This window comes from Peromyscus eremicus, chromosome 11 (genome assembly GCF_949786415.1).
Source record: "Peromyscus eremicus chromosome 11, PerEre_H2_v1, whole genome shotgun sequence".
Lineage (NCBI taxonomy): Eukaryota > Metazoa > Chordata > Mammalia > Rodentia > Cricetidae > Peromyscus > Peromyscus eremicus.
The window spans coordinates 62,394,287-62,418,199 of record NC_081427.1 but is presented as its reverse complement, the minus strand read 5'-3'; the positions used below and the strand labels follow the sequence as shown (position 1 = coordinate 62,418,199).

The following is a 23,913-nucleotide window of genomic DNA, read 5'->3' as shown; positions in this document are numbered from 1 at the left end:
TTCCTGTTTACTTAGGTAATATTATATCCTTTTGGGTCTTTGATGTAGTTGAAGACTAGATAGTTATAGTTTTCCTTGGTTATGATAAAATATATGAAACCTTAGACTCACAAATATAGGATAGATACAATATTTTCTTTAAATTTGCCAAATACAAATAGACTAGATATTACAACTATAATTCTTGCTTGATAACTGTTTTGCTATATGTAATTTTACTATATTAAATTAAAAACCTTCCTTTTTGATTAGACAGAAAAGGGGAAGTGCTGTGGCATGTCTTCCTGTATGTTGTGAATATGTGTTGCTCTGATTGGTTGATAAATAAAGCTGTTTGGCCTATGGCAGGGAGGATGTAGCCAGGTGGGAAAATTCAAGGGAGATAGTGAAAGGAGAAAGGAAAGGTAGGGGAGACACCATCCCACCATCCAGGGAGCAGCATGTAATAGCACACAGGTAAAGCCATGTAACATACGGAGATATACAGATTAATAGAAATAGGATGGGTTTAGTTATAAGAGCTAACTAGCAAGAAAACTGAGCCATAGGCCATGGCTATGCAATTTGTAATTGATAGAAGACTCTGGGTGCAGGACCAAGCGGGACACAGGAAAACTTCCAGCTACAAACTCCTTTGTATATAACATGAAACTCTGTTTTTATATTTTCTGTTATGAAAACATAAATAAAATATTAGTTATGGAAATAAAACATCAAGTTATACACAGGTTAATATATGAGCAAGATGTACTGTTCAGTACATTTTCCTTCTGCGATGTAAAGAAATCTCAGATTATCCTTGAAAGAAAAAGCTGAATAAATTGAAAACCAACTTTCACTGACCCAGTGAAGTAACTGAACTAGTAGAGCTATTGTATGGAAAAGAATACTCAAGAAGATTTCATGATTGCATTATTAGATGCCTGCCTGCATTTCCTGTGTAATTTACATCATGAATCAAGAAAACTGCTCTGAATTATAAAATGTTATGTAAACTGCCAAGTTGGAAGAGTCAAACATCAACATTAATATAATTTAACTTGTCCTTATTTTTCCTCTTTCAATTGGAATTGTACGATATAGAGAGCTGCTATCCTTTTGTTTGTGTCCTAGGATCTTGGGTTGTCCACTGTCTACAAAACAGTATGGATAATGTGTGGGCTGCCAATGTAGCTGAGGTGTGGAGGTGTGGAGTGTCCACCTAGCATGTAGAAAGACCGGAGTTCTTTAGTCCCCAGTACAATATAAACTGGGCATGGAGGTACACATTTGGAATCCCAGCGTTTAGGAGGCATTGGCAGGAGGATTAAATGTTCTACTCACCCTTGGCTACACAGTGCGTTTGAGGCTAGCCTCAAGTAATTCTAACTCAAGAAAAAATTATGTGTGTATGTGTACATACATGTTTGCATATACATGTATATGCATAAGCCAATGATACTGCACTGAACAAAATGTCTCCTTTTCTTTCATACTACCCCTGAAACTTATGAATGGGACACATACCAATCAGACTCCAAGACCATCCCTGTCAACACTCATCCTTTTCCAGTCTATCTACCTAAGACTATATTAACTAGACTTATGTGAAAATGTGGGCTAAGCATGGGCAGGAGAATGGGGGAAACTGTCATGAAACATCTGTGTCATTACTTCTTGGCAGTATGCGTGTCGAATGCCACACTCTAGCAAGGGCTGATCCTGAACACTCAGGGTCAATGCATGTATTGGAGCAGTCTTTTACTTCTCGGTTACATCTCTTTACAACTGGTGACAGAGGCCAGTAGTACTCAACTTTTCAGAACCACGTCTAGGGTAAAACAGTTATATGACTAAAAAATATCATAATAATGTCAATACCTGAAAATTTAATATAGACTTCTAAAGCAGGAAAACTGTTATCAACGATCCTTCAGTAATTTGACCAATATCTGCTTGGTTTATTGCAAATAACACCACTGAGAAGAAAATGACGGCAGAGCTAAGTTTGACAGCAACACACATACTTATCACTGGCCTCTCCTCATTTGTTTTCACTGTAGAGTAAGATTACCATCAGGCACGTTTTTCTTCCAGGGGATTGAATGCTTTTTTCACAGCTATATATATATTCTTGAGCTTTACTTACTTCCCAGTATCAGTTTCTTTGTGTGTTTGGTGTCGATAAGAGTAAGTTGTAAGATTATTATATGGATTGAAGAGTTTGTGTGTTATTATGATGAAAACCCAGCAAGTGCTAACTAAATAGTGACTGTATTTATTGCTATTATTCTATTTGTTATGGCAAATATAGAGAGTCTTCTGTGCTTCATAAACTGCACATCTTGGCCGGGTATTGTGGCACACAGCTTTAATCCCAGCACTTGGTAGGCAGAGGCAGGGGGATCTCAAGGTTTGAGACCAGCCTGGTCTACAGAGCAAATTCCAGGACAGTCAAGGCTTACAGAAAGAAACACTGTCTTGAAGCACCAAAGGAAAAAATATGAGTAAGTGAAAAATAAAATGCACTACCAGACCATCACATCAGAAAGCACTAAACAAGGAGAGACCACGGCTAACGGCTCTAGCTATAAAAAGAACAAGACAAGCAGTCAGACAGAAACTCCAATCTGTACACCAGCAAAGTCAACAAGAAGCCTGACAGGGAGCTTTCTTCAGAGATTCTCTGACAGAAAGTTGATGAGTTAAGAAAGGAAACTGAAATTCATGCAGACAGACCAATTCCTAGTCCACTGGTCCCAAGAGAGCCACTTTGATTTCAGCCAGAGATTCACCAAATTATTCCTTCCCCCAGACCTCACCCAGCTGCGGATATTATCTTACTAACCAGGAATTAAGTGCTCGATGGTCTAACTTTCCTAAATGAACACATGCCAGGGATGTGGATATCTTAGGCTAATGTCAAGCGAACTTTGGAAAATGAATAACAAGCTCCTGTGAAACGTCATGTTTTCAGCTTTTGAAAGCTAGTTGCCACATTGCATGAGGGTGGAGTGACAGAAGGGGGGGGCGGGTCACAGACCATGCCTCCACCCCTGTGAATAAACCCCAGAGGAAATACCACTGGGAACAGAAAAAAAAATTACCACTCAGATTTGTAAGAACAGACTCATGGTTTGCAACTGAATTTATTACTTTTAATTTATCAAGGCTATTGTAATGAAACCAACAACTCTCCCTTTGATTGCTATTAATTTGTTGCACAATTCTGTACTACAGCCATTTTATTTTTTTTGGCTGGGTATTTTCTAAAACTACGACTAAATCAGAATTGTTCTGGAAAGAGGCTTATTTTCAACTCCTTTGTTTATACAATACAGCAAGTCATGAAAAACACAACAGAGAGACTCCAAAAACAGTACAATGACCCATTTTTTTTTTCCCACAAAAGCTGTGACTTCTTCATTTACCCTACCTACTCCTTCCTGGCATGGTTATGCCAGAGTCTACCTGTACATTTCTGAATTTTAATTCATAAGAAAATATATTTGCTTTTAGAGTCCCGTTACTGAATGTACCTAACACTATTTTTACATATAAAAGAGTCTTTGCTTGATTTCAAGGGCTAATGAGCAACAGCCCTGTGAGGGACATGACCAGGCTGTTGGACCCATGAACTCATAGCAGCTAGGACTCTATGTGTATGATCTGCACACGATCAAGCCGCTCCAAATACCTGCATGGAGTCAGAAAGTCCCACTCCTGGCTAAGGAGCTACTGCCAATTGATGGCTGCCTGGGGAGGGAAAGTTTGTTTGCTTCAGGGCTACAGCCTTTGATGGGCCACCTATGCTCTGTAGATGGTCCTATATCCATGTGAATGAAGGCCTCGTGGATCTAGAAAAAACAGCATCTGAAGTTGGGAAGGAAAAGTAGAGGAGCTGGAGGGAAAGGTTCTAGGTATGGATTTGATCAAAACACATATGCATAGATAAAATCCTAAAACAATAAAACTGCTAAAATTCGAACTTAAAAAAATCAGGAAAGACAATGTGACTCTAAGACATTTTAACATGAAAAAAATTAAGCCTGAATCTCCTACATGTGATATCTGGAGGAACAAGTTAGGTAATTTAAATGGTAATACTTTCAGGTACTGTGTTCTCTATGATACAAGACTGAATGGTTTCCACCTCAGTACATTATGTCATTAAGATTTTCAGTGGAGAATGGAAAAATACTTTAGTCTATGAGTTAGGATGTATATGATAAAGTTTGTTACACATCTTTAACTAGGCATTATTGATTTCCCTTTTTACCATAATAATTAAATATCAAATAAAATGATCTATGACACCTTTTCCGAGCTTTTTCATGAATGGAATCCTTAGTGATTAACTGTATCACTTCTGTCTTAAAGATGTTGGTGTGTGCTTGACTGCCCTGCATTAAGGACTAGAAAGTCTCTGGAGGGAGAGTGGAGTTCAGCTGAGGGCCTTGCAGGAATGACTGATGGTTCTTCTTCCTTTTCCTACATTTGAAACATATCACCTCACTTTTTCTTCTGATTCTTCAAGTGAAAGTGAATACCAGTTTTCATATCTCAATATTAAAATAAAAAAGAACCATGGGAAAGCTTTGACTTATACTAGGGAAAAGAAGGAGAAGCGGCGATGAGCTAAGATCCTAAAGTACCGGACAGAGTGCTTCACAATCTCATTCCTGTCTGCGAAGGAGGGTGGACCCATGGAACATGTATCTCATGTCTTCCTTTCTGATGACAAAGTGTAGGCAAATATGAATGCTTGGGTCAATTTAGTTCATTCAAATGACAAACCTGAGTGGATTTACATGTTTATTGAATTAGTGAAATAAAATAGATTAGGAAAAACTAATCAAATAAATCAGAAAACTGAGTCACACAGCAGTCTTCAGACATGTTTTAATGCCCCAATTTGTGCTGATCTTTCTAAATAGAGAACTTTTGGTCACTGGTACTCCAAAATCATTAATATTTTAATTAAGAAAAAATAAGAAATTATGATGGATGTTCCAAGTAGGTAGACACATAAGTGGAAGAAGTAAGAATTATGAAAATCCAATATACAATTGAGAGGCTAGAACAAGCACAGAAAATCCAAGATTCCAGGTCTAGCCTCAGTATGCTAACAGACTGCTGGTTATCAGATCTTCATGTAAGGTGAGAAGAATAGACTATTCACTGATCTCTATAGCTTGCAATATCAGCTGGAAAAATTTCCTAACTTTAGCAGGTCATGATTTAGAAGTGACAAAGCTTACTTATCATTATAAGCTGGGGAGTTAAGTCAGTTACTGTTGGTATAAGAGGCACATTCTCTGATGGAAAGAGACACTGCATGCATAGTGTGTTTCTTTAAAAAAAATGTACCAACCACAAGGAAAGGAAAAAAAAAAAAAACCACATAAATGCTACTGAAGACTTGTGACAAACATAATTCACTCTGAGGCCAGCAGACAGAGGGGAGGTTGGGGGAGTTTTCTGGAGAATGTGCTTGCTTCTCCTGTAGATTGAGGGAGTCCACGGGCCAGTGCGACACAGACCTGGAAAGGCAAGAGGCCATCCCTAACAGGAATGACCATCAACTTGGGAGGAACTTGGTGCAGTACAGCACTGCAGATGATGAACACTTCAAAAGTGGCTGGTGAAAAGACTAGAGAGAGAAGTAACCTAAATGGCCAAACTTACCAAAAACGATGAATTTTGTGAGTGAAGGGTAGAGAAAATTAAAGAATGAGGAGCAGCAATACGGCTTATTGACTTGTGCCCAGATCTAATAGCCTCGGTTTGATCCCCAGGATGCATGTGGTGAGAGGAGAAAACTGGTTCTCTTCAGTTGGCCTCTGACACGCACATGCATACTGTGGCATGTGCCCGCCCACATCCATACACACACTCCTATAATACAATTAGTGACTTAATCTAAAAAAGAAAACTAAAGAGTGAATATACTCTCTAAAGAAAACAGTTGGAAAAGCCATTTGCCATTGTATGTGGCAACAATGTTCTAATTTCAAGAGAAGTCAGAAATCTCTCCCTCTTAAGTTAAAATGTCAATGCCAACTTTTAAAGAAAACACAAGGAAAGAAGGCCAAATGCAGACGTGACTGAATTCTGCTAACGGTCTGCCACTTTGCAACTTCGGAGTTAAGAGTGAAGCAAAGCCAAGCTCACAAAAGGAAGGCTCTGTGTGTTAGGCTAAGGGCTTTGAACTTTCTTGAAATCCACAAGACTCGTTAAGAGACTAGGAACTAACATCCCAGACAATGTGCTCAGGCTGCAGCACTGGAAGTCTGGAAAGGAGCCGCACAAGAAGGGTTCCACAAAGCAGTGACGTGCATGAAAAACACCAATCTGAAAGAAGCTAAACAAGGCATAAGTTAGTTTTCAACACAAGGTAAACTTGAAGGCTGGTCTCCTACCTTGCTAGATATTTTTATATCTACCCTAGTATTTTGATGTTTTCTGCCTTATGTGTGTATTTATTTATTTTGAGCCAGGGTTTTACTGTAGAGCCCAGGGTGGCTTCAAACTTGTGATTACAGAGGTGTGTACCTTGGAGCCAAGCCAGAGATGCCTTTTTAAAGAGATGATACATTGTGTAATGCATAAGGTGCCTGGATGATTGTTTCCAAACACAAAAACTCAGGCAGTGCAGGCTATTTTAGAGATACTAAACTAACCTCTAAGAAGTATAACAAAGATCATAATGACAGTAATTGCAAGCTGAATAAAGCCCCTCAATCCCTGCTTCATTAGGGCAATTTTCTATGCAATTTACAACTAATCAAAAGATAGACATATGACAACGGCTTGAATGATGTTGCTCTTCAAAAGTCATGTTGAAACTTTCCATTTGGATGCAGGAAGATGCGGAGCCTTGTGAGGAAGGACGCACATCTAGAGGTCTGCTTTTATGAACAGATGGGTGCCCCGTGGAAAAACAGGACAGGATTCCTTGAGGCCTCTTTTCACTGCTGTGTCTTTTCCATCCCAGGATACAGCACTGATCTCTTTTCCCAGGTGTCTCAGGGAACAACCTGGGCACAAAAGGGCCTTATGCTTCCATATCCCTGTTCATTATCAAAGGAAGTCAGGGCAGGAGCCCCGAGGCAGGAGCTGATGCAGAAGCCATCGGTGGGTGTTACTTACTGGCTTGTTCCTCATGGCTTGCTCGGCCTGCTTTCTTGTAGACCATTATTCCAGGGATGGAACCATCCACAATGGGCTGAGACCTCCTATATCAATTCCTGATTCAGAAAACGCCCTACAGGCTTGCCTACAGCACAATTTTATGGAGGCATTTTCTCAAATGAGGTTCCCACTTTGCTGATGACTCTAGATTGTATTATGTTGTCATAAAACTAACCAGCACACCAGGTAACAATGTAGCAAGAAAGCCCTCACTGGACACTGAATCTTAGACTGTACCTTGATCATGGACTTTACAGACAGAGAACTGTGAGAAATAAACATCTATAACATATAACTTACCCACTACATTGCATTTTGGTGTAACCCATGAATGGGCTAAAACAGATATTGTCACATATGTAGGAAGGGAACAGAAAGTACTATCTCACTCTGGTCACACCTCACAAATGGTATGACTAAAAAATCAGTCACTTTACAAGTTCCCTGGACCATCTGCAACTGTGGTTAAACTGCATATTTGAGGAAGCAAAGACAGCAGCTTTCCTTTGGATAACTACATTTTCTTTTAAGCGCCAGACAACAGTAAATCAAATGGAAAGTGAAGTCATTAGGTGGGGCGAGGTGATGTCAAACCTCTGAGTGTTTTTTCTCTTAACCTTTCAGTTAGGAGCCTGATTCTATTTGCCCAACTGGCACAAGACAAGATTATAAAAGAGCATTTTTTAAACAGGTCTGTGGATAATAAAATCAATTCCTACTGCCTGCTTTTTAAAAAAGCTAAAAATGTTGCATTTTTCTTTTTAAGTAAAATGTTAATTTTTAATAAGATAATTGAAAATATTTTATTTGTTATGAAGTTTCTATACCATGTAATTATATTTATTTAAGAGTAAAGAAAATTGTTAATTATCACATATGGAAATAAGTTTCATAATTATACATTTATAATAGCACAGCTAAGCAATCCTTTCTTCCAACTCTCTACTCTGCTTAAAGTCAATATTCCCTCAAGGACAGTGGTCACAAACTTTAGCCAAGGCTGTCTAATGCTTTTTGTTTTTAAGAGGACATAGGAACATAAAGGTGGTAAAAATATACTTTAATTAGATAAGTCCCTGCATCCTACCAGTCAGTTACATGAAATAACATCTAACACCAAAGTGCTCTGAAATAACAAAGATAGAACTTCTCAATTATTCTTCACTCATCAGAGATGGCCTGGGGCATGGGGTAACTCTAGACTCTGCTGTCCTCATTCCTTAAATTGAATGGACAGATACCAACACTGTCAGTCACTAAGGCAAGTTTTCTGGCTTTTACCTTACAGGTACCACTTTTAATCCAAACTTGTTGTCAGGAATGGCTCTAATAGCCTCATTCAGCTACAACAATAAAGTGCAACTTAACCATGTTCACAGAAGGCAGAGAGAGGTCTGCTTACTATTGGTGACAAGAGCTAATGACTATCACAATCGCCCATATAATGGACCAATTTTATCTCATGTATCTTTGTTTTCTCTATTTGACTAGACTATGGAGTCAGATACCATGGCTAACCAATTTTGTTTTTGATTCACTCAATGTCCATAAAGACCTTAACTTAAGAACTGATTTTAGTCAAGTCAGCCAAGTGTGGTGGATTGCCTCTGACACCAGTTCTTGGGAGCCTGAGGCAAGAGGACTGTTGAAAGTTTGAGGCCAGCACAGGATATAGAGTGAGATCGGAAGTCAATATAAACAAACAAACAAGCAAACAAATAAAATCTGCTTAGGAATTTTCTCTTCAAACTCCATTTAACTGTCTGCTACTCTACATTTAAATCTAGTTCTGAGATGATATAAAAGTTGCCAGAGACAGATAATAAAGTAGCCCAAGCACATTGAGGAACCAGAAAGGAACCATACAGGTATTGAACCCAGTATATTTCACAAGAGACATCCAAGCTCTGGATGATTTCATTATTCTACAGATGTTGTCACCCATTAAAGGATGAAGCATGGAGCGTTGGTACCACAGCTCTTCTCTGCTTTTCTTGTATTTGCTGTTTAAAATTCAACTTTGGAATCACTCGTGTTGTTGAAGAGGGGACCACTCAGCCATGCTGCCTGTTCTCACTCACTTTAAGGACTATTTGTTACAAATCTCAAATGCTTAGGGCTACTAAACCTTTTGCTTCAGATCTCTTTTCTCCCAGAAAATTCAGGCTCATATACATTAACATCTCTGTTTTCATGACTGGTCAGTCTCAGTTGTCTTTTTAACTTAACATAATTAAACCATCAAATTTGTGATCTTTGACAGTTGATGGCTAATCTTGGTTTTCAAGTTAACTACATGTAGAAATAACTAAAACCCAAGCAGCAGGACACATTGTGAGGAATTTTTTGAGTGGATAATTTAAGGTGGGAAGACCCACCCTACATCTGAGCGCTAACTCTTAGTGGTTGCCCAAGAGATGGAAGGAGTCTTTTGTTTTTGCCTGTTTGCCCTTACTCTCATTGGCAAGTTCATCCATCCCATTGCTGAGCCATTACTTTTCTAGTATTATATCCTACCTCTTTGTGATTCCAATGTAGTCCTCAAGGACTCAGCTCCAGACAGAGGCTGCTGAGACATCCAGCCTTGCACTTTGAACAAATACTGGATTATTGGCCTTTCCATGGGATTAGACTCATAGTTGGACTAGCTGGACCACCACCTGTAAGCCACTTCAATAAATCATCTTTTAATATATAGATATACAGTGTATAAGTTCTGTTCCTTCAGAGAACCCTGACTAATACAACAGATCTATATTTCTATGCATTAAAGCATATCATTCACCCAAACAGGAATACCCTTGATTCCCCTTCTTCCCCATCATGACTCCTGGGAGCAAGCAAGACCTGACAAATTCCTGCTGAAATAGTCCAGGATCTAGGAACTTCTCAAACTTTCTCAAACAGCAGAGGTGACAAACGACTTTTACTGGACTATTGGATAGACTCTTTGCTATCGTCACTCCCAACTTTCTGCTGATGCCTTGATAATTTGAGTGAAGTGAATCTAAAAACAATTTCTAAGTGTCTGGCAGCGGAAGTTTCCAGAAATCATACTATCCAGGTTATGGCATGGTTTACTGCACACTTCTTTTAGCCAGAGCTACAGTGTCTTATACTTTTATTTCACTTGTTGCTGCAAGACAACACCCGCCAAAGGCAACTTAAGAAAGGGTAGGTTGACTTTAGCTTATGGTTTGAGGGAATAGTTGGAGTGGGGAAGGTGTGGCAACAGAGACTTGAGGTGGCTAGTTACATCATGTCTGTAGTCATGAGACTGGGACAGATGAGTGCTGGTATTCAGCTCATCTCCTTTTTGTATCCAGCTCAGCAACCTGGCCCAAGGAAAGTTGCCATTCAAACTCTGGGTGAGTGTTCCCACTTCACTTAAAACTTTCTGGAAATACACTGACATGTACAACCAGAAGTGTGTTTCCATGGTGATTCTAAAGCCAGCTGATAATGAAGATAAACCACTACATTGCATGAGAGAAATCAAATTTGCAGTTTGGTACAGAAAGGAGTGTGAGCTTATCGTTGTAGGCAAGCTGAGCATAGAAAAATGGATATAATTGTCAAAGTGACTAGTGTTATTAAAGAGAAACCTGGAGATGTGTACTGGGACAGTAACAAGATCCTCCCACTCATCAAAAAAGGCATCAGCTTTTAAAAGTGAAAATTCATCTGAAAGAAGAGTGACTGAGCCTAGAATGTCCCCAAAGAGGTTCCCTGTTTGAAAACAAACACCTGGGTGAAGTGTTTTGTTTTGTTTTCAAGGTTTAGTAAGCACAACAGCTGTGTTAGAGGAGGCCAGGCATCTTAAATTGGAAATATATCTTGGCTCTGTTGGTATGGTGCCCATTTCGCAGGCATTGAAAATGAAAGATGAAGTCATAAAGGCTTGCACCACAGCGGCAGAAACTGCTGAGGACTGGCAGCATTTTTCTGGGTCAGATTTCCTTCACACAGCCTCTGAGAGGCCATGGTGTGAATCTGTGAAGCTTCACTATAAGTTCTAATAGAAAAGCCATGATTTTGGAGATAGTAGGACAATGAGATCTGACATACCTGCCTAGGAAAGCTGCAGGCATGGAGTGAATCTGGCTCAAGAGAGCTAGAGAGATGGGGCAACCAAAGCTCAATAAGACACAGATGATGCCAATCATAACCCTAGGTGCTGGACACAGAGCTTCAACACTTGGTGTTTGCCTTGCTGCAATTCTTGCTTATTTTTCCTTGCTATATCCTTATCCTTACCATTAGGAATAAGAATGCCTAATCTGTGTCCTTGTATAGTAGAAGTATATGACTTAATGTTTGACTTTCCAGGGGTTCATCGTTACAAGACTGCTCTGAGTCTCAGAAAACTACGGGCTTTTGAACAGCATTGAGGTTATTTAGACTACAGGGACTTTTGAAGTTGCACTAAATGAATTTTGAATACACAGGACTTCAGAGGCCAAGAGCAGGATGTTATGATTTAAGTGATGTGTTTGACAAGGGTTGAACTTGTGAAGGGTAATCTTAATTGTCAATGAGGTTGTTTCCAGAGCTATACAACTGAACTGAGGAGACAAAACACACCCTAACAGTGAATGGCATTACCCCATTTGCTATCCTATAGGACAACTAAATAGAACAGAAGAAATGGAGACAGTCAGCTGAGCACCAGCATCCATTTCTCTTCTGCTTTCCATCTGAGGAAGCAATGTGAGCAGCTGATACTCATCCCACCATGCCTTCTCTGTGAAAGATTGTATCTCTCAGACTGTGACCCTAAATAAAACGCTTTCCTTGTTCATGTCCTTGTATTTTGTGACAGCAGTAAGAAAATAACTAATTCACTATTTTATTCATGAGCATTAGGTTTTCAGATGTTTGCTGAATACATTTTCTATTAGAAAAATTATCTTCTTCAAAGAATCCTGTTTCAAATATGGGACTTCCTAGTGTTCAATTAATAAAAAATATTACTATTTATAATAGAATGATATAAAATGGCAAAAGGTATTGAATATTACTGGCATAAAATAGGGTATAGAAAGAGTTGAAAGATCATGTAACACAATTAGGGACAAACATCTGTAGAAAGCATCTTAGACTAAGAATAATAATGATAATATGATGAAATATTTACCACCCAAATCATAATGCTTGTAGTTGAGTATATACATACACATAAAAGTTCTGATGAACTTTTCTCTTCTGGGCTGACAGCACTCCCTCTAAGAGCCAAGGAGCACTCAAAAAGTCCCAAGAGCAGGCATGAGACGCTCTCTTTTGAGCTGTTGGTCAGGGCTGTCTAAGATACTCTGAAAACACATAGCCTATTGCTATTATTCTTGGTTACCCCCTAGAGGTGGAAGACAAGTTTCTACTGCTAAAGACACCATAAGCTTCAGAAACACAGCACAGAGGCCTCTGAGCTGGATGTGACCTGAAAGTCATCTCCCTGTTAACTATCTTTAAGGCACCATGCAATATTTCAAAGAAGGGAGGAAACCAACAGTACTACCTATATATCACGCCTATGAACCACATCAATGACCTGCATGGCAGGATAACTTTCCAGGCGCAGTAATGGCACACATACCTTGGTCATAACCAAGTGTTCTCTAATTGAATTTAAGGCCCACTCAGTAAAGAGGATACCATGCCTGGAACTGGAAACCTAGTAAACTACTCAGTGCTAGAAACATCATGGTTATTGGAGGAGAATCTACAGCCACTAATTTACTAAACCAGCATAATCCCTAACAATAGTGTATAATCATTTGTCCTTACACTCACAGATAAGTGTAGTCTTCAGCCCTCATCAAGGAATCTCTTTGCACCAGAGAGCACTATGGAAAACCACAACCAATCAATATGCAGAGTTGTGGAACTGAGTCCAAATGGATTCATCTACAAAACATTCCCATATCTGAGAATCAGGGAACACTGAGGATGAAGGTGTTGAAAGACTGTAAGAGCCAGAGGGTCAGGGATTTTTCTGTGAGATTGTGTCTCCTAGTAACATCAGAAGCTACATCTGATAGGCTTCACCAACGTGACTGCCCAAATGTGAGCTGAACAAGGATGACACCAATGGACATGCCAAACTGGATGGGAGAAAACCCAGGAGGCCTCAATTCTACACAAAAACCTGCAGGAAAACAGGTAAAGCCAGAGAGGTGGTCTTCCCCAGAGAAGTGTACAGCAGCTGGTTGGCCAGTGTAAGTCGACCCTGAAAATATGCATACAACTATATGGCCTCAACTGGTTATATTTAGGGATAAATATGTATACGCAAATACATATATGCATGCAATAACAATTGATGGAAAAATAGAGGCTATGAGTTTGAAGGAGAGCAGGGATGGAGTACATGGGAGTGTTTAGAGGGGAGAAAGGCCTGGGAGAACTTTTGTAATTAAAAAAGTCTCAAAAATAAAAACACAATGAAAAATAATAATACCAAGGGCCAATTATGTTCTAGAAAGTATGCTAAGGAATTGCCTGCCCTGATTTATAATTCCCATAGGAGTTCCCTTCTTATTTATCGTCACTGGTTATAAAAACATGAAGTGGGGGTCAGAGAGATGACTCGGTTGGTAAGAGAACTTGCTGTTAACGCACAAGAACCTGAATTCTAATCCCCAAGACACTTTGAAATGCTCCATGTGGTCACATGCACTTGTCACCCAAAAGCTGTGGGGCCAAGATAACTGCAATTTGCTAGCAGCTAGACTATGTTCATTCAGTGAGGGATCCCATCTCAAAGGGACAAAGACCAAGGCAGAGAGCTATAGAAGAGGACACTCAATGTCTTCTTCATGTGCCCTCCAGATGCAGATAGCACTCCCCCACACACAGACACACTCCACTACACATGAAAAAAAAAATCAGGTGTGATACTCAACTCTTACTTGTACTTAAAGATAACATGAAGACCTGGGGAACTGGGTTTTGAAATCTATACTCTAAGTTGCTATATCTAGCTGATGTTAATCAGATAATTTTAACTGAGTAAGGCCCTCATTTTATACAAGAGTTAAAAAAAGGCAAGGAAAGCAAAACTACTTGGTCAAGGACATAAATTTTCTTTGACTTCTTGTTCATTATCAAAAGCATGATGATATTTTCTTACAGGTATGCTGACGTGTAGGCAAAACCCTCCCATATGGCATTTCCACTTGCCTGATGACTTTTTTTTTTTTTTTTTTTTTTTTTTTTTTTTTTTTGGTTTTTCGAGACAGGGTTTCTCTGTGTAGCTTTGTGCCTTTCCTGGAACTCGCTTTGGAGACCAGGCTGGCCTCGAACTCACAGAGATCCGCCTGGCTCTGCCTCCCGAGTGCTGGGATTAAAGGCGTGCGCCACCACCGCCCGGCCTGCCTGATGACTTTTAGATAAAATTTCTTGTAATATTCCTAATATTCCATTCTAATTCTCATTTCATTCTGCTGTAATTGGTTCTGACAGCTCTCAGTAGCTTCTCTCTTCTTCATTGTTTTTGGATCTCTTTCTAATTATTTCTTTTATTTTAGAGATTATAATAAAACTAGATCATTTTCCACTGGCTGTTCCAACCCCTAAACCCTCCCAACATATCTAACATTGCTCTATTTCAAATGCATGGTCTCTTTTTGTTAATCAATTGCTGTTACATACAAATATGTTATCTGAACTTATACACACATATATTTGTAATTACAACATGTAATTCAGTCTGTATGTTACTTATGGGCATGTTTTCAGGACCGAACATTTTGTACTGGATAGCTAACTGTTTTGATAAAATCTACCCCTTCTCCTCTCGAGTACCTCCCTGCCACTGTCCCTCCCAAATTCATGTGCTTTGTTTTAAACCCTCCGAGTCTACTTAGTACTTTCTGTATGGACATGGCTTAGAACCATCAGCTGGTATGAACAGCTCATTTGGGAATACATTCCTGGAGAAAACTGACTCTCACTCCATTAGTAGCCATCAATTGCCAACAGCCTTTCGGCTAATGGTGGCAACTCATGCGCACTTTCTCCTTCCAAGCTGGGATTTTGGTAGCATTGACCTTACGTAAGTCTTGAGGATGTAGTCAAAGCCACTTTCAGTTCTCCTTCTGGATGTGACAATTTTTAAGCCATCTTCTTCTTCAACAAGACTTTGTTCCCACTTCTCCTAATCCTTGCTGGAGTTTAGTGTGGCTTAAATTGTGCAGGTCTTATATGTGCTGCCACAGTCTCCATGCATTCACATGTGGGTCTATCTAGAAGGTGGTGTTTCTCTGGAGGCAACCATCACCACCATCTCTTACAATCTTTGGATACCTGATTTTTGACAAAGAAATAAAAGATACACATTGGAGAATAGACAGCATCTTCAACAAACAATCCTGGTCAAATTGGATAGCTACATGTAGAAGAATGAAAACAGATCTGTGCATATCACCCTCCACAAAAAACAACTCCAGTGGGATTAAGGGCATCCATATAAGACAAGATACCCTGAATCTGAGAGAAGTGAAAATAGGGACTAGGCTTGACCTGGCCGGCACAGGAAAGGACTTGCTGAACAAGACACCGACGAAATAGGCACTGAGAGTAACAATTAATAACAGAACCTCACAAAGCTCACAGGGCTTCTGTATGTCAAAGCACACAGTCATTCTGGCAAAGGGGTGACCTACTGAATGGGAAAAGACCTTTACCAACTTTACACTGAAGGCATCTAAAATATATTTAAAAAAAAACCTACAATGAACAAACACCCCCCCCCCAAGAACAAAAATCACCCAGTTAAAAATGGGGTACAGAACTAAGCAGGGAATTCTTAAAAGAGGAAACATAAATGGCTGAGAAACACTTAAAGAAATATTCACTGATAGCTATCAGGGAAATGCAAATTAAAACTACTTAGTGATTTGTATCTCACACTAGTTAGAGTAGCCAAGATCAATACTTTTTGACATTTCTATTGTTGTTGATACTCATGGAGGTCAGATAGGACCCAAGGTATTATTTCAATTTTCTGCATATGCTGAGGTGTGTTTTGTGTCTGAATATGCTAAATTTGTAGAATGTTCCATGGGATGACAAGAAAAAAATACACATATTAGTGTTGGGATGGAATATTCTGTAGATGTCTGTTAGAGGTTTTTGATTTAAGATAATTTTTAACTCTAGTATTTCTCTGGTTAGTTTTTATATGGATGACCTGTCTATCAGTGAAAGCTGGATATTGAAGTCACCTACTATCACTGTTTTAGAAACATTTATAAAATTGGTTGACCTTCTGATAGGTGTATACATGTTTAGAATTGTAATATTCTCTCGGTTAATTTTTTTTATGCGTTTGTACTGTCCTTCCCTATCTCTTCTGATTAGTTTTGGTTTGAAGTCTATTTGTCAGCTATTATAATAGTTCCTTCCTGGTTCCATTTGTTTGGAGTGCCTTTCTCCATTCTTTTAACCTATGGTGATGTTTGTCCTTGCTGGAGAAGAGTGGCTTTGTTTTGCTGTTGGTTTGCTTTGTTTTGATGCATTGGAAAAACGGATCCTATTTTCCATCCAACCTGTTAGTCTGTATCTTTTTCTTTGGAATGGGAATCATTAATAATGAAAGTTATTCTTGAACTGGGTTTATTCATTCCTGTTACTTTCTTGTTGTGGTGGGTTTCTTTCTCCTCTTTTGGTTAATTTTTCTGTGATTATTTATTCCTTGTGTGCAAATATAGACTGCTTCATGAATTTGCATGTCATCCTTACATAGGGGCCATGATAATCTTCTTTTTTATCATTCCTATTTTAGTACATACGCTGCCAGAGTGAGTACTTTTAGGTGGATTTCTAAACAGAGATAGATAATTTGCTTTGGGAAAGATTATGTCTATCAAATTACTTTCAAAAGCAGGTGATGCTTCATCTGTCTTGGGTTGTAGGGAGACAACAATGTTAAGTATCTCTCAGTTTCTGTTCATTCATAATCAAATTCACATTTATAGTCCTTCTATTTAAATTTTTCTTGAATTCTTACTACAGCATCTTCTTTTTGTCAATACCAATCAATAGTTTTTCTCCAGCTAATGTATTGCGTAGAGATATAGGTATAAAAGTTGTTCAAATGATAGAAACTTATACACAATAAGACCTTTTACTTGAAACTCAGAAGGAGGAGCACAGATCCTTATTAAATTTATTTTACAACATATCCAAATCTGCCAGTGCTTTTCAATGTGAACTTATGCATTAACATGGGAGGTATTAGTAGGGGTTGTTCCCAGAGGGAGTTATGAACATTAAAAATATATTTTAAAATACTCTTGGAAGCTCTATTGAAGTATATTATCTTCAGGTTTCATTAAAATAGAAATTAAAACACATTTACTTATAAGACTAATTTCCTGATAATTTCATAGGCATGCTTTCAAAGGCCACAAGATTGTGGTTAATACTGCATACAATTTAAAATAAATGAATATTTCGTCCTTCCTGAACACTTAAAATGCTAAAATAAAATAAAATAAAATAAAATAAACTCCCCCAGGCAAACTTTATTTTAAATTATAATTCCTGATGCTATTGGAAAATGCATAATAATACGTATGACCAATCTTACTTTTGGAGTTGCAAGCACAATTAATAAATCATCACTGAAGTGACCTGACCATAGTCAGTGTGCTTGGGAACAAGGCCAGCAGGCCATTAATCAAAACATGCACCAGGGAAAGCGAGAGCCACAGCCTCAACAGCTAGGTAAACACACGGAAAGCTAATAAAAACTACCTTGTTTTAAAACCACCACAGTGTTTACTTTTCCAAGTAACATAAACATTATGATAAAATTAAAGTTGTATAATAAAAGAAGTTTGTTTTGATGACCTTAGAAAATATATAGCAATTCGATTCTAGGTTCCTAATTTGACAATAAAGAAGTTTAAAATTCAGATATGCCACACTTTAAGAATTAACTATTTCTATATGACATTCTCCATATAGATAAATATATATGCAAATATTTCAAATTGTTGAATTTCAAATTCAAAAAGCCATACATTATTAACAACTTTAGGAATCAAATAAAAATACAGAAGTAGGTAGAACATTTGGAATATGCAATTTCCAAACTTCATATATAATGTTTATGTGTGCCTATGTAGAGCAAATTTTATCAATTTTTTAAATATGGCCTTCAAAACATGTTGCCTTCATCTGACATTATACTTCATTCATTAGTAAAGAGAAGGAAAATATTTGCTGAGTTAACAGAAAAGAGGCATAGACAATTCTCATTTCCATAGGAAATATAAGAAAAGAAATTATTCTAGGTCTAAACAATTCATAATTACCCTTGCCTTTCCAGAAAAAGATGTACATGATTTAGCCAACAGACCTAGGAAGATAGTGTTTTAAAAAACGAAGTTCAGCACAATCTTAGTTATGCTAATACTTTCTATCCTCACCTCTCCTAAAGACACAAAGCTATTGTTAACCAAATCTCTGAACTCACAGGGCTTGCAATTACGTCTCTATTGTGTTAATACAGCAGTTTGAAGCAAGAAATTGAACATCACTGAAGTTCAACTTTATTAAGTTATTTTACAAATATGTATAAAAATGTTGCCCCAATTAACAGAGTTGCAATGAAAATTAAATACATTAAAGATGTTCAATTAAGATGTTTAACATAGTATGACTTGGCACACTGGAATCAATCCAAAATTAATATGATAGTATAACTGCTGTAGAATATTCCTTTACACTGTGTGAAGATGTGTCATTGTGATTGCTTTAATAAAAAGCTAATCAGCCAATAGCTAGGCAGGAGGTATATGTGGGACTGCCAGACAGAGAGAGTGCTGGGAGAAAGAAAGGGGGAGTTGCCAGCCAGGTGCAGAAAAAACACATTGGACAGTAGAGAGTAAAGTTAACTGAGTCATGTAAAAGAACACAGATTAAAAAACACGGGTTCATTTAAGTTATAAGAACTAGTTAGGAACAGGCCTAAGCTAAGGCCAAGCTTTCATAATTAGTAAGAGATCTCCGTGTGGTTACTTGGGAGTTGAGAGACAGGAAGGAAGGCAGGTGTAGAAAAAGCAGGATGGGCAGTAGAGGGTCAGGGTAAGAGCTTTCATAATTAATAAGTCTCCGTGTCATTTCTTGTGAGTTGGCATCGCCCCAAATCCATCTACATATAATAGTAGCTAAAAATACAGTTCTTGGAATGGGATGAGTCTATCCTAAAACACAGAACCAGAAAATTACTTAGTTTAAGAGTAAATAATCTAATTTATCTAGACCTGAGTTTTCTGATCTGTACAATGTGTAAAGGTAAATAATATAACACACATAGGAATCATTTGTCTATTTATATCTATATATGGTTTAGTACTATGCTTAAGACATGAAAACATTAAAATGATTAAATTTCATAACTTCTGCATCATTTACAGAAATTAAAATTTAGATGGCAAGCCGGATAAACAAGATCAATATTTAGGATATTAGGAGCACTAAAGCAATAGGAAACAAATATGGCCTACCAAAAAGAGCTGAAGTTATGAAGAGGTAAAGAGAAATGACAAAATTCCAAACAGTATCTGGGAAAGCAAATCGTGACATCCCTGAAATACGGGGAAAGTGACTCAGGAAGACCAAAGTCAGCCTGGATAACACATGGAGACACTTCCACAGTACACACATGCACGCAAGCATGCATGCATGCACACATGCATGCACAAGCATGCACACATGCAAATGAGCTCTTTAATGGTTAAACAGAAAAAGTTTAAATAATGAGATAATATCTGTCTATTAAAATGATTTGGCTGTAACCAAAATGAGAAGATTATGAAAAGCACGAAACATATACTACTCCTGAATTCAAAATAGTTAAGAGTCTTTGAAAGAATCCTGACAAAGAAGACACAAGACTAACAGGTTTATTTCTCTGATGTTCTAGTAATTTTATTTTTGGGACCCTCCCTAAGAAAATAACCAATTTTTAAAAATTACATTACATATTATATTAACATAAACACAATGCTTTTTCCAAAAAATACAAGGAGACACAGATTCCAATGGAGGGTTGGTTAAAGAAATGTTAAAAAATTTACAGAGTGGAATGTCAAATTCTGTTGAATAATCTATTACGGTGAAAAATTTACAGTATTTGTATTTAAGAATAGGTTGTATCATTCATGCTGTGAGCCTAGTTTTGTAAAGCAAATGCAGATGAAGGAGAGCAAAGAGGATACAGATCTACTACAGGGTTAGTGCTGCTCATCTTCTTTCAGAAGAGACTGAGCTACTCAGCTCCATCCTTGCTGCCTCTATTTTCTGATTATTTTGGAATGACCATTTACCCCTTCTATAATTAGAGAACAAATAAAATGAAGCTCATTTCACTAAAAACAAATGGATTAATAGTAACTTTCTCCCTTGTATTTTTAACAACCAGACCCTTAATTTTTTAAAAAAAAAAATACGTCTAACCCTGATGGCTATGTGGGTGAAGAGCTTGCTATGTAAGTGTCCTGACCTGAGTGGAGATCCCCAGAACACATGTATATCCAGATGTGGAAGCATGTGTCTGTAGTCCAAGGGTGCCTACAGAGATGTGGGAGACAGAGACAGAAGCATGTCCAGAAGCTTGCAGACCAGTTAGCCGGGCACACAGGGGGAACAAGAGACCTTGAGACTCTCAGGTCCGTGGTGAGACCCAATTCCAGTCTTATTTCAGAGTGTCCCTTTTACCTTTCACCATGCACCTGAACTACAAGAGCTTCCACACATCTTTAATGGAACACTTAAGTGAGGATAACTCAGAACACAGCTCTAACTCCTCTGGTACAGCAACATCTGTGAAGTTTTAATATATATATTCTTTTTATTATTTTGGAAAACATGTTTGAACTTTTTTAGAAGACATCTACCACAGAGAAAACTAAATCATTCCCATGAAATTCTGCTTGAAATATAGGAACCTAGACATATTTTATTTGTAGCTTGTAGAAACAAAAACAGTCTCTAGAAGTTTCTAAAGGCTATGCAAGAATTTGTTTATACTTTGGCTTGGTGCTTTAATGGATTTGTCCTGCAACTGCAAATGAGGTGGTGCTGAATGTTTTCACATGTGTCCTATCACTCAGAAAATGACCTTATTACTCCCAGTAAAGGCCATCAATGTGGTAAGCAAACAACCTCCTAAGTAGGATTGTACAGAGAATGGAAGGAGATCCCACAGACACACTAGAGTGTTCTCTTATAATTCATTTTAATGCCTAACACTATAATTATGTTTGGAATTTCTTCATATTATAAAATCATTGACATTAAAAAGAGAGTCTGTATCCCAAATCAGTACTAAAGAAAATACTATTCCTTGGGTTGTTACTATGTTCTGTATGTCTCCATTTTGGAGAGTGTAATGGAGATGAATTGTTTGATAATGCTGAGCTTAAGAACATTTGGAAACTCAGTCAAATAAATTATTTACTATGGAGATTCTCAGAAAATTTAATGTGTAAATATCTAAGTTATGGAGACGGGAGTACAAAGGGATAATGGTGATGATTCACATCATTTCCAACATAATTTGGAGGTAGAAGAACCCTTGCTCGAGCATAACCTTTCACTTCTGTCTCTAAAAGGAATGGTGTCATATGAGTGCGTCATCACCAAACTCCAGTCAATGCTTGTAATTCTTTCCTGTATCTCACATGGAGGCTCTTGGTTCATATCTACTAGGCTTCTCTTGGCCAGAGGAGACTCTTAATAACATTGTTGGTAAGGGCTTATGGAATTTACATATTTCCACATTTGATTTCCCACCTTGGTTGCCAGTAATACTAGTCTGGCAACAACTTGATGTGGATCTACTCTTAAGAGTCCTCTCCATTTTTTCTCAGAAAAACTATTTTAAGAGAAAACAGTTTTCATTTATAAATTTTTATGAATAAATGACCCAGCCTTTGTTAATATGTAATTCTAATCTCTTTAGATAAAACAGCTTTGTGAGGGGATGAGAAGCAGAAAAATTAAAGGAGGAAAGCAGAATTTCTACATAGTAAAGGGGGAGAAACATCTGAAAGCCATTAATTATACCTGTGGTGATTTTTTAATCTGTGTCCCCCAATAAAGTTTATCTGAGGATCAGAGGAAAAAGCCAGCTACTATATTAAACACAGAGGTCAGGCAGTGGTAGCACATGCCTTTAATCCTATCACTCGGGAGGCAGAGATCCGTGTGGATCTCTGTGAGTTCAAGGCCACACTGGGAATAAAGTCAGATGTGGTAGCACACGCCTTAAATTCCAACAGTAGTTAAACCATAAAGGTCTGATGTCTGTACAGACAGACAGGAAGTGACAGAATTGGGTAGGAAGAGTAAGTGATGTAGCTGGGCAGAGAAAGGAAATGAGATGGCAGAACAGAAAGGCATATGGGAGTGGATAGACAGGAAGTAGCTCACTTTTGGCTGAGGATCTCCAAGTGGTGAGAACATGGCTGCCTTTTTTCAGATCTCTCGGTTTTAACCCCAAAATCTGGCTCCAGGTTTTTTTTTTTTGTTTTTTGTTTTTTAATTAATAAGACCGTTTAGCAATTCGTGTTACATATACCATTTACAGTATTGTTTTCTGGTTTTATTATTTGGCTGAGAATCCTAATAAGACAGGGAAATTGCCCCAGTTTAGCTAAATAATGAACATATTCATCAGTTTCTTTAAAAAGTCTAGGCAAGACTAGCCAGAATTGACTTCAAGGCACACCAACAGTGTGCTATGAATAGATTTCTACTTGCTTCTATGAACAGAGTTGTATATACATACATTAGCTTTTATAGGATTTTGGAAGAAATAAAAATTTCTTAATTTAAAAACATTTGTGTGGAAAAATTCTTAGATATTTTGCTATATAATATAGTAAGACTTCATTAAGATTTTAAGATGAGCAGCTAGAGTGATGGTTCAGTGGTTAAGAGTACTTATTTCTCTTACAGAGGATTTGGTTTTGGTTCCCAGACCCCATGGTGGCTCACAACTACCTGACCCTCCAGTTCCAGGGGATCTAATGCCCTCTTTTGACTTTCATAGGCACCAGGCACATATGTGTAGTAGACATGCATTCATAAATGTAGGCAAAACACTCAAAATAAGTGAATTTTAAAAAATTAAAAGAAAAAAAAAACCTTGAAAGGTGGACACCAAATAAAGCTAGAATACAATGTTATTTCATTTACTTATTTTGCCAGCAAAAATTTCATAGAAAGTAATTTTATAGTGCTCTTGTACGCTCTCAGTTTTGACCCTGGTGGCATTCTTGAAGTATATAAATTTGGTAGTATTTTCACAACTTCTGTAGACTCTGCCACTGGCTCCTTTTGAGGAACACACAGGAGTGAGAAGGCGAACAAGTCTACAACCACAGCTTTGCGTGGTGCAGTGTAGTAGAGAGCAAGGGATGCACAGCACATGGTTACCCTGAATAGTAACTGAGCGCTGAGGCTGACTGACGGTGAGGGATGATGCCCCTGAAGCACAACCACACTGTCTGCATTAGTCACACTAAGTTTTCAATAAACATTTATCAATATACACCAGACTGGAGGATTTCAGAATAATACTAGAAGCAGTACATCACTAGCAATCTAAAAATATTCCTAAGTAAAGGCATTTATATTCATTAGAAAGAAGCAAAATGACAGTATAAGTCTGCAACTCTGGACTGCTAATTCATACTAAATTAAGCTTTTATTCTTGTAAGTATC

At 37.9% G+C, this 23,913-nt stretch overlaps 1 protein-coding gene and 1 non-coding gene across 3 annotated transcripts in view; both read right to left on the bottom strand.

Moving 5' to 3' along the window:
• The window catches only part of Xrcc4 (X-ray repair cross complementing 4), a 296,572-nt gene that overhangs the window by 56,414 nt on the left and 216,245 nt on the right, over positions 1–23,913 (bottom strand). The gene's annotated exons all lie outside the window — the stretch shown is intronic.
• LOC131922077 (U6 spliceosomal RNA) lies at positions 16,874–16,977 on the bottom strand. The gene has a single exon (XR_009382193.1). It is a non-coding gene; the product is annotated as a U6 spliceosomal RNA (small nuclear RNA).